General features: G+C 44.7%; 1 protein-coding gene and 1 non-coding gene across 2 annotated transcripts in view; one reads left to right on the plus strand and one right to left on the minus strand.

The window, feature by feature from the left end:
* The window catches only part of ARHGEF3 (Rho guanine nucleotide exchange factor 3), a 321547-nt gene that overhangs the window by 9191 nt on the left and 300367 nt on the right, over nucleotides 1-11989 (plus strand). The window lies entirely within an intron of this gene.
* On the minus strand, nucleotides 7585-7688 carry LOC111725848. Its single transcript, XR_002773809.1, has one exon. It is a non-coding gene; the product is annotated as a small nucleolar RNA U13 (small nucleolar RNA).

Below are 11989 nucleotides of genomic sequence, written 5' to 3' on the forward strand. Positions count from 1 at the left end.
GTTGTTTGGCGGGTCCGGGCTGGGGATTTGAACCCACCACCTTAGGTGTACGTGGCTGGCGCCTTAGCCGGTTGAGCTATAGGCGCTGAGCCCAGTGTGGTAAGTCTTAAATAGCACTCCAGTAAATGGCAGAATTGATAAATGTGTCAGTGGTTCTATTTTATTGTGATAAATGCTAATAAAGTATGAACATATTATCTTTAGGAGTTAACAATGATGATGCTATACAATTTTATTGAGCATTTCGTATGTGGTGGAGTTTGGTGTCTTTTCACAAACTTTTGACTATAATCTATTGTAAAAAAAAAAAGTAGACTACGGCAAGCACAGTGGCTCACACTTGTAATCCTAACACTCTGGGAGGCTGAGGTGGGTGGATCTTCTGAGCTCAGGAGTTCGAGACCAGCCTGAGACATAGCAAGACCCCATCTCTAAAAATAGCTGGGCATTGTGGTGGGCACCTATAGTTTCAGCTACTCGGGAGGCTGAGGCAAGAGAATTGCTTGAGTCTGAGAGTTTGAGGTTGCTGTGAGCTGAGCTGCCACGGTACTCTACCCAGGGTGAAAAAGTGAGACTCTGTCTCAAAAAAAATGTAGACTATAACCTATTTTTTGTAGGTTTATGTGTATGTGTGTGTTGCGGGGGGGATGTGTATGTATGTGCACACATCTGAAGTTGGTGAAAACAGTATTTACTCTATAGCGTCCTTGGATAATTATTTTTCACATTAGTGTATCTTTGCTTTCTTTTAATGATGTGAGATCCACAGAATTTATTTCACTAGTGGGTCAAAACCTACTGTTTCATAACTGCTGTGTAGACAATTTGCTGTGTAGACGTATGTGCTTTACATATGTTATTTCATTTAATCTTCCCCTAAACCTCATGGAGCAGGTATATTATCTCCATTTTATGGATGGAGAAACTGAGGCACAGAGAGGTGATTTGCCCAGGGTTAAAGTGCTGGTGAGTGATGGAGAGCCAGGATTTGAGCCCAGAAAGGCTGAATCCTGTTAAGAGTTCATGGTACGAATTCAGGTCACATACCTATCTCCTACAGCAGTTAAGGAATAGAGTATAACTGAGTATCTCAATGAGTTGTTATATAGGGTATCCATAAAGTTTATGTGCAATTTAAAATAACCGACTATTGAAAAAATCCACAAAGCGGATATAAAATTTTTTTTTTTTTTTTTGAGACAGAGCCTCAAGCTATCCCCCTGGGCAGAGTGCTGTGGCATTACAGCTCACAGCAACCTCCAACTCCTGGGCTCAAGCGAGTCTCCTGCCTCCGCCTCCCAAGCAGCTGGGACCACAGGCGCCCACCACAACACCCGGCTATTTTTTGGTTGCAGCCATCATCGTTGTTCCGCGGGTCCAGGCTGGGGATTCGAATCCGCCACCCTAGGTGTACGTGGCTGGCGCCCTAGCCGGTTGAGCTACAGGCGCCGAGCCTGGATATAAAATTAATACCAAATGTTTGACCTAAAGTTGTGCTCAAAAACAGATGTATCGGGTGGCGCCTATGGCTCAGTGAGTAGGGTACCGGCCCCATATACTGAGGGTGGTAGATTCGAACCTGGCTCCAGCCAAACTGCAACAAAAAAATAGCTGGGTATTGCGGCAGGCACCTGTAGTCCCAGCTACTCGGGAGGCTGAGCCAAGAAAATAGTCTAAGCCCAAGAGCTGGAGGTTGCTGTGAGCTGTGACGCCACGGCATTCTACTGAGGGCGACATAGTGAGACTCTGTCTCTAAAAAAATTAAAAAAAAACCCCAGATGTATCCACTATGATGAATACTATGGCCACTTTGATCAATCTGGGTGGCCATAAAGTTTGTGTGCAATGGCCATGCTGTATATAGACAGATATTATTCTTCCTGGGTTGTTGTATTTTGTAGGGTTTTGTTTTTGTTTATCTTTTTATTCATCTGATGACTTGAAATTTCTTATACGTATAGGTCTGTAGGGACAATTTCTGATGGAAAATCACTTTATTTGGGTGTATATTAGTCAGGGTTTGGAGAGAAGCAGAACTATTAGAATGCATATCAATCCATCATCTGTCTATTGAGAGGTTTATTTTAAAGAATTGGATCATGTGATTGTGGAGGCCTATTGATTCCAAAATCTGCAAGGTAGGTCCACAGGCTGGACCCAAAGACAGTGTGCTGGCAGAGCTCCTTGCTTGGAGAGCTCAGTCTTTTTCTGTTAAGGCTTTTAACACACTGACTGCCATGCACACATACAAAAGAAATTTTTTCTTTTTCTTTTTTTTTTTTGAGGCAGAGCCTCAAGCTGTCACCCTGGGTAGAGTGCTATAGCATCACAGCTCACAGCAACCTCCAACTCCTGGGCTTAAGCGAGTCTCCTGCCTCCGCTTCCCTAGTAGTTGAGATTATAGGCACCTGCCACAACGCCCGGCTAATTTTTGGTTGCAGCCATCATTGTTGTTCGGTGGGCCCGAGCTGGATTTGAACCCACCACCTCAGGTGTATGTGGCTGGTGCCTTAGACGCTTGAACCACAGGTGCCAAGCCAGAAAATTTTTTCTTTGATATCACAATGTTTTAGAGTAAAAACTGTGGGAAAAAAAACCTAAAACATATATCAATAGAAAGTAATATGAAAACTTGAAAATTAGTAATGTAAAAAGTAACGTGAAGACTTGGAAAACAGTCTTTATAACTCATGTGACAGGTATTGTGTTAACAAATTGGATGAAGCCCACCTACATTGTGGAATAATCTGCTTTACTCTGAGTCTATTGATTTAAATATTAATCTCATCTTAAACAATACCTTCTCAAAAACACCTAGAATAATGTTTGATTATATATCTGGTCATTGTGGTCTAGCCAAGTTGACACATAAAATTAATCATCACAAGGGTGGGTAAGATACTCTTTGAAGTCATTCAGAAGAAAGGAAAAGGGCAATGTTTCAAAGCAGGTGTGTGATATTGTTACAGATCAGAGGACATTTCAGAAAGAACTTTCTTCTTTGTAATTGATGATAAAATAAGCCCTCTCTGGTTTTTTTTGCTTTGTAGTCAGACAGCATGGGTTGGCAGATTGGGGTTGTGGGTGCAAATTTTCTTGCTCTGAATTGAGAGGATTTTTTTCTTATATTTCCTGAGAGTTCGTGGCCTGAAGTAAAAGGAGTCACTTCTCTGCAGTTATGAGTACATGATCAGTGGATTTGCTGTAGGGGCTGAGTGTGCAAATGCAGCATTTGTGTCTCAGCCACAATGTGGATGACCTTACCTCTCCTGTGCCACAAGCTACCATCCAGCTGAGGTCCCATAGGTCACTGGCCACAGAAACTGCCACTATCTGGGGCTGTCTGGCTGGGAACTCAGCCTTCATGAGGACATGGTATTCAAAAGACACTAAACTTTGCTTATAGTTTTTATTTTATTTTTTATTGAGATATAATTTATATAACATATAATGGACCCCTGTGCAGTCAGTAGTTTTTAGCACATTCATGAGGTGGTGCAAACATTACCAGTATCTAATTCTAGAACATTTTTGTCACCCCAAAATACAGCTTTTATTTTGCAAGTAATTTAAACATTTAAGAACATTGTTTACTGCATCAGTCTCATTGGCAAACAAGCATGCTGTTATTTCTCCCAACTTAAAACCAGAACAAGAAAACCTTCTCTTCACCCTACTTCTCCCTCCAGTTGTACATCCATTTCTCATCAGCTTAGAGCAAAACTTCTTGAAAGAATTATCTGGATTGCTGATTCTAATTTTCTCTTTTTTTGGCCTTCTGTTGCCTCTCATTAAAAAAAAATTGTGATAAAATAAATGTAAAATAGGCTCGGCGCCTGCGGCTCAAGTGGCTAAGGCACCAGCCACATATACCTAAGGTGGCGGATTCGAATCCAGCCCGGACCTGCCAAACAACAATGATGGCTGCAACCAAAAAATGGCCAGGTGTTGTGGCAGGCGCCTGTGGTCCCAGCTACTTGGGAGGCTGAGGCAGGAGACTTGCTTGAGCCCAGGAGTTGGAGGTTGCTGTGAGCTGTGAAGCCATGGCACTCTACCCAGGGGGATAGCTTGAGGCTCTGTCTCAAAAAAAAAAAAAAAAAACAAATAAATAAATGTAAACTAAAGTTTACCATCTTTATTTTTTTTTTTTTTTGGCAGTTTTTTTTTGGCCAGGGCTGGGTTTGAACCCGCCACCTCCGGCATATGGGGTCAGCGCCCTACTCCTTTGAGCCAGAGGTGCTGCCCTAATTTTTTTTTTTTTGAGACAGAGTCTCATTCTGTTGTCCAGGCTAGAATGCCATCAGCCTAGCTCACTGGGTTAGGAGATCCTCCTGCCTCAATTCAAGTCGCTGGGACTATAGGCTCCCAGCTAAGAGCTGGGGTCTCACTCTTGCTCAGGCTGGTCTTGAACTCCTAAGCTCAAGGGATCTGCCCACCTTCACATGAGTGGGATCATGTAGTGTTTGTGCTTTTGTGGCTGGCTTATTTCACTCAGCATAATGTCCTCAAGGTTCATCCATGCTGTAGCGTGTGTCAGAATTTTCTTTCTTAAGGCTGAATAATATTCCATTGTGTATATACACCACATTTTGCTTATCCAGTCATCTATCATGGACTCTGGGTTATTTCTACCTTTTGGCTATTGTAAATAACACTGCCATCCCATTTCTCTTTAGAACCCATCATTTCAACCTGGCTTGGCTTCCTCTTCCCCCTTCCCAGACATCTCTTGCTGAGGTCTCTTGTAACTGCCATGTTGTTCATCCCAATGGCCTATTCTCTGGGGCCATCCCACATGGCTCCCATCAGCATTTGATGCAATTAGTCACTTTCTCTTCCTTGAAGCCTCTTTTCTACCTGGATTCCAGGACACCTCACTCTCCTGACTCTCTTCCCACATCTTGATTAACAAGAACTCCTTTCTTGGTCAGGCGAGGTAGCTCATGCCTGTAATCCTAGCACTCTGGGAAGCTGAGGCAGGAGGATCCCTTGAGCTCAGAAGTTTGAGACCAGCTTATACAAGAGCGAAAACCCCCCATCTCTACTAAAAATCAAAAAGTTAGTCAGGCATGGTGGCATGTGCCTATAGTCCCAGCTACTTGGGAGGCTTAGGCAAGAGGATCTCTTGCACCTAAGAGTTTGATGTTGCTGTGAGCTATGACACCACAGTACTCTGTCTCAAAAAAACAAACAAACAACAACCCCCCCATCCTTCCTGTTGCTTAGATCCGAAGCCTGAGGTGTCATCTTGTCTCTTGTATCTTATCCCTACAGTTATCAGAAAGTCCCACTATAAAGTAGGGATAAGATTCAAGAGTCAAGATGTATACTTTCTTTTTTTTTTTTTTTTGAGAGGAGCCTCAAGCTATCCCCCCTGGGTAGAGTGCCATGGCATCACGCTCATAGCAACCTCCAACTCCTGGGCTCAAGCGAGTCTCCTGCCTCAGCCTCCCAAGTAGCTGGGACTACAGGCGCCCGCCACAGTGCCTGGCCATTTTTTGGTTGCAGCCATCATTGTTGTTTGGCGGGCCTGGGCTGGGGATTTGAACCCGCCACCTTAGGTGTATGTGGCTGGTGCCTTAGCCGCTTGAGCCACAGGTGCCGAGCCAAGATGTATACTTTCAAAATAAGTATATACTTTCAAAATATACCTAGAGTGACCAGCCTGGGCAATGCAGTGAGACCCCATCTCTACATAAAAATTAAAAAATTAACCAGGTGTGGTTACATGTACCTGTAGTCCTACCTACTTGGGAGGCTGAGGTGGGATGATTGCTTGGGCCCACACTGTTAAAGCGGCAGGGAGCTATGATGATGCCACTGCACTCCAGTCTGGGTGAAAGAGTAAGACCCTGTCTCTAAAATAAAGGAAAAATACATACATATATAGTCACATGCATGCACACACACACATATATATATACCTAGCAAGTCGTCACTGCTCACCATTGTTCAGGCCATTCTCCCCTTTTCCTGAGTGACTGTGGTCTCTCAGTCTTTGACCTTATTTCCTTTCAGCTTGTTCTCAACTCAGAGCCAGAGGGATCTTTTTAAAGGGTCAGGTAGATTACCACTCCTCTATGCAAAACCCTCAAATAGTTCTCACCACCAAGCCAAAGCCCTAACAGTGGCTACGAGGCGCAAGAGGTTTGGCTGTGTTTCCTCTCCGACTTCTCTCTTAGTTTGCTCTTCTCCTGACCTGACTTCAGCCACATCCCCCTCATTGGCTACCTCAAGGCCTTTGCAGGTACTCTCACTGCCTGAAATGCTGGCCTGCCAGAGTCCACATGGTTCAGTCCCTCACTTCCTTCAGCCTTCCCTGACTGTCATGTCTAAACTGTTAGCACTATACGCAAACTCTCCTCTGCCTTCCCTGTTTATTTTTTCTCCTTGGTACCATCATTTTCCGATATAAGATATATTTTGCTTATTTATCTTGTGCACCATCTGTATCCTCCAGTAGGATGTAAATTCTACAAGGGCAAGAATTTTTCTCCTGTTTTGTTCCCAGCACTTCAAGTAGCACAGACAATAAGTGTTTGTTGAGTCAAAACAATAAAGTTTAGAAAATAGAGATAAAAAAGCTATCTATGATTCTTCCATCATGATGTAACTCTCTCTCTATATATATATGTATATTTTTGAGACAGAGTCTCACTATGTTACCCTTGGTAGTAGAGTGCTGTGGCAACACAGCTCATGGCAAGCTCAAACTGTTGGGCGTGATTCTCTTGCCTCAGCCTCCCAAGTAGTTGGGACTACAGGCACCCACCACAACACAGGACTATTTTTATTGCTGTTGCAGGTTGCAGTTGTCGTTGTTTAGCTGACTGAGGCTTGGTTCGAACCCACCAGCATTGGTGTATGTGGCTGGTGCCGTAACCACTGTGCTATGGGTCTTGAGCCCATTTTGTGATTCTTGACTGTGTTTTTTTAACCTTTAAATTATTATATGTATGTATGTGTGTGTGTATATGTGTATGTGTGTGTATAGAAAGTCTTGCCTTTCCCATCAGATAATCCTGTATAAGCCTTTTTTTTTTTTGTAAATTGCTACATAGTCTTCATGATTATTGCTTTTTATTTTTATTTATTTATTTTTTTGAGACAGAGTCTCACAGCAACCTCAAAGTTAATGCCTGGCTATTTTTTTTTTTTTTTGAGACAGCCTCAAGCTGTCCCCCTGGGCAGAGTGCCGTGGCATTACAGCTCACAGCAACCTCCAACTCCTGGGCTCAAGCGAGTCTCCTGCCTCTGCCTCCCAAGTAGCTGGGACCACAGGTGCCCGCCACAACACCCGGCTATTTTTTGGTTGTAGCTGTCATTGTTGTTTGGCGGGTCCGGGCTGGGGATTCGAACCCGCCACCTTAGGTGTACGTGGCTGGTGCCCTAGCCGGTTGAGCTATAGGCGCCGAGCCATGCTTGGCTATTTTTAGAGACAATGTCTCTGTCTGGCTCAGACTGGTCTCTAACTCTTGAGCTCAGGCAATCCGCCCGCCTCAGCCTCCCAGAGTGCTAGAATTACAGGCGTGAGCCACTGTGCCCGACCTGGTTATTTTATTATTATTATTTATTTACTTTTCACATCAGAAAGGTAATTTGCCAACGTTGTAACAAGATTTGTGGGAGGCACATCTCATGCATGCACATGAAAACCGAATCATCACACTTCTGAACTACAAAAGGATCCCAGCCCAGTTATTTTAAATAGTGATCCAACCTGAGGTGACAGAGACCCCAGTTACCTGGATTTCATTAATTCATATTGTGTGCTTATATAAAAACATCATGTGTACCCTTTAAAGATATGCAACTATTATGTACCCATAAAAATTTTTTAAAAGTATATTGTTTAATTATTATACTTTTCTTTCTTTCTTTTTCTTTTTTTTAAGGCAGAGTCTCACTTTCTTGCCCCCAGTAGAGTGCTGTGGTGTCATAGCTCACAGCAACCCAAACTCCTGGGCTCAAAGTGATTCTCTTGCCTCAGCATCCCTAGTAGCTGGGGTTACAGACACCCACCATAACACCCCACTATTTTTTAGAGACAGGATCTGGTCTTGAAATCCTGAGCTCAGGCAACTCATCTACCTCGGCCTCCTAGAGTGCTAAGATTACAGGTGTGAGCCACCTTGACTGGCCTGATTATTATACTTTTCAATGTTTGTTTCACAGTTGAGATTATACTCAATGTAATTTTTTATATTAAAGTTAACAAAAAAATAGCGATATAATGTCCCACTGAATGAGTGGATATGGAGACATTATTTAACCTTGTTTTGTTCAGGACTTTATATTCTTGTAGATTATGCAGCAGTGAGCCTCTGTGCTGGGCATTTGTATCCTCTGACCCCTCAGTTGAGGGCTATGGCCCAGGCTGGGCCTAGTGTGTTCCTTTCCACACTGGCTGTGGTGACCGGTCCAGGGCTGGGTACAGGCCCAACCTTGCCAGGCCGTAGGCCTCCTCAAGGTCATTCTAACTCATTCGGAGTCATCAGAGAGTGTGCTTGGAAGCACCCAGGTCCAGAACAGTGAGGACTGTTGGCGCTGCCCATGTGATCTACCAACAACCCTCCTTTCCCCCCATCTAGGAAGAGTTGGATGTCTCCCTGCTAGGAGTGAGTCCAGACTAATCCAATCAGGTGGAGCATGCCTTTCCCACTCCCCTTTTTTAGTTCCTTCATCCAGAGCAAGGAAAGATGTTGAAGCCTTACTGAAGGCTTTGTTCAGGTCGGAAAATGCACGTGGGCAGAGCAGCACCTTTCCTTGTCACAACTGGGCAAACAATATAAAACTGTTTTCCCGCCTGGGTTCGGATGCTGGCATTGCCATCTGAGAAGGGTAACCTCTCTAAACTAGTTTCTTTGTCTGTAAAATGGGGATGAAAATGACTGTACCCCACCTCAGGGAGTTATTGTGAGGACTGAGTTAATAAACAAAAGTTCCTAGAGCAGTGGGCAACACGGAGTGAGAGCGAGTGCTCACTGAGTGCTAGCTGTGGGGGCTGCCATGGCTGTGATGTCAGAATCCGACAAGTGGTTTCATTACCATGTGATCCAACACCTGCACTTCTGGGTATATACCTGAAGAATTAAAAGCAGGGACTCAAACAGATACTGGCATGCCCATGTTCACGGCAGCATTATTCACAATAGCCAAAAGGTAGAAATAACCCAATACTGACAGCTGACCGGATGGACAAGATGTGGTCTGTGCGTACAATGGAAGATATTCAGTCTTGGAGTTTCTGACCCATGTCATAACATGGGTGAACCTTGAACATGTTATACTAAATGAAAAAAGCCAGTCATAGAAGGACAAATATTTTATGATTCCACCTATATGATGTACCTAATAGAGTTAAGTTCAGAGACAGAAAGTACAACAGAGGCTTCCAGGGGCTAGGGGAAGAGGAAGGGAGAAAGAGGAGTCACTGTGTTGTGGGTGCAGGGTTTCTGTTTAGGATGAGGACAAACGGATAGTGATGATGGTTGTGCAACATGTGAATGTGCTCCCTGCACACTGAGTTGTACACTTATAAGTGGTTAAAGTGGTTAAGTGTTTTGTGATGTATATTTTACCACAATTAAAAAAATAGTGTAAGAGGATTTAGAGGGTGGGAATGGGTGTGAATACTGTAGTGACTCTCCTGGACTTCTTTTTTATAGATTGAAGTTTGATCAAAATGGAGCAGACAATGAAAAAACAGGCACAGACTTGGTGTTGGTGGTAAACTACCCCCAAGACACTAGAGGCTCCCTCCCTTTAGGTCTGATATTGCAGGCTGGGATCTAGAACGGCCAGGAAGGGCAGGGGGAGGTGAGGGAAGCAGTGAGTTCGCAGCAGAGTTTGCTTAGTGACTCCTATGTGGGCAGGGCGGTCCAGACCCTGGGTCCAATGGGCCCAGCCCAGGACTGGAGCCCACGTGAGTCACAGCTCATTTCCCAGGGAACAAAGGGATAAAGCAGGGAGGGGCTGGGCTGTGAGTCAGAGGCCACTGCTCCAGGCACCCCACCCCCATTCTTTTTCTGGCTCTCCCTGTCGGGGTGGGGGCACGTGTACCCACTTCCTGTGTAGTTCCTTGGCGGGGCTCCCCTGCAGAACTTAGAATTTTTTTTTTTTTTTTTTGGGACAGAGTCTCACTATGTTGCCCTAGGTAGAGTGTTCTGTGGTATCACAGCTCACAGCAGCCTAAAATTCTTGGGCTTACATGATTCTCTTGCTTCAGCCTCCCAAGTAGCTGGGACTACAGGTGCACACCACAATGCCGGCTTTTTGTTGTTGTTGTTGTAATTATCATTGTTGTTTGGCAGGCCCACACTGGGTTCGAACCGGTCAGCTTCAGTGTATGTGGCTGGTGCCCTAGCTGCTGAGCTACAGGCGCCAAGCCAGAACCTAGAGTTTTTTGGCAACTCTTTTTTGAAAACCCAAATAGTAACAGCTACATTGATTGACCACTTACTGTGTACAGGCCCTGGGTTCAGTTCATCTTTTTTTTTCTGAGACAGAGCCTCAAGCTGTCCCCCTGGGTAGAGTACTGTGGCATCACAGCTCACAGCAACCTCCAACTCTTGGGCTCAAGTGAGTCTCCTGCCTCTGCCTCCCAAGGAGCTGGGACCACAGGTGCCCGTCACAACACCTGGCTACTTTTTTTTGGTTGCAGTCATCATTGTTGTTTGGCGGGCTGGGCTGGATTCGAACCTTAGGTGTATGTGGCTGGCGCCTTAGCCACTTGAGCCACAGGCGCCGAGCCCAGTTCGACTTTTTAAAGTCTTCTATTCTCACCCTATCAGGTAGTGTTATCAGTCTCACTTTACAAAGAAGAAATGGGCGGGGGTGGGTGGTGGAGGTGTGGGGGGTGTGTGTGGAGAAACTTGCCTAAGGCCACATTTAAACCTGTCTCTGAGTCTGGAGACTGGACTTGTAACCATGGTGACACACACAGACACACACACACAATACACACAAACACACATGCAGAAACATCGACTCCACAATATGATTTATCTCTGTGTCATAGGTGTAGAGACAGGACTTTAAAATTTTTTCTTTTTTTTGCAGTTTTTGCCCGGGGCTGGGTTTGAACCCACCACCTCTGGCATATGGGGCCGGCGCCCTACTCCTTTGAGCCACAGGCGCTGCCCTAAAATTTTTTCTTTATGTTTATGAAAAAAGTTAGAAAATACAGATTATAAATATATTTTACAACAAAATAGACCTTGAAAAGTGGTATGGCAGTACCCAGAGACAAGACCAGGAGAGGAGAGATTCAGGCCAGGTTTATGGAAAGGGGACAGAGGCGTGTCTGGTCTGGGCAGGGCAAAGATGGTTCTATAGGGTGGGGGGTGGGAGTGGGGAATAGTTAGAGACCCCTTTTATATGGGGCTGAAGGGCTTTTGGTATGAATTTTGGGAGTGGGGCTGACTAGGTCCTTTGTGTTGTTTTAGGAGGAGAGGATGATGAGGAGCAGCAGGGAGTATTCGTGCAGGGCCAGGGTAGGCCCCCCCAACACACATGATCAAATATGATTGCATTTTACCATTTCTAGTTGTTATTTTTACACATCCTTTGGGATCTTAAGGAGTAGGTAACATTCAACAAACCTACTGTGTGTGAGTCTCACTCCTTGTGCTGGACACTGGGAGTATCACAGCCTGTGATAGTTTTGTCCAATATGCGTGTAAAACTGTGATGGCATTTCAGAAGAATCAGGCTCATTTGGACAAGTTACCACCAAAGGTAAGATAGATAAAATAGCTGTCATGTAGATCGCCCCTTAAGGGAGCAAGCAGTAATACTCATTTCCAAGGCCTTTGTTTTTCTGTACGTAAAAGGCCACATCTTGTTTTATGGAAAGAAACTTGCTCTTTCAAGATTTTTATTTGGGCTTGGCGCCTATAGCTCAACCGGCTAAGGCGCCAGCCACGTACACCTAAGGTGGCGGGTTCGAATCCCCAGCCCGGACCGGCCAAACAACAATGACGGCTGC

This window comes from Otolemur garnettii, unplaced genomic scaffold (genome assembly GCF_000181295.1).
Source record: "Otolemur garnettii isolate 467f Iridium unplaced genomic scaffold, OtoGar3 scaffold00002, whole genome shotgun sequence".
In the NCBI taxonomy this organism is placed as follows: domain Eukaryota; kingdom Metazoa; phylum Chordata; class Mammalia; order Primates; family Galagidae; genus Otolemur; species Otolemur garnettii.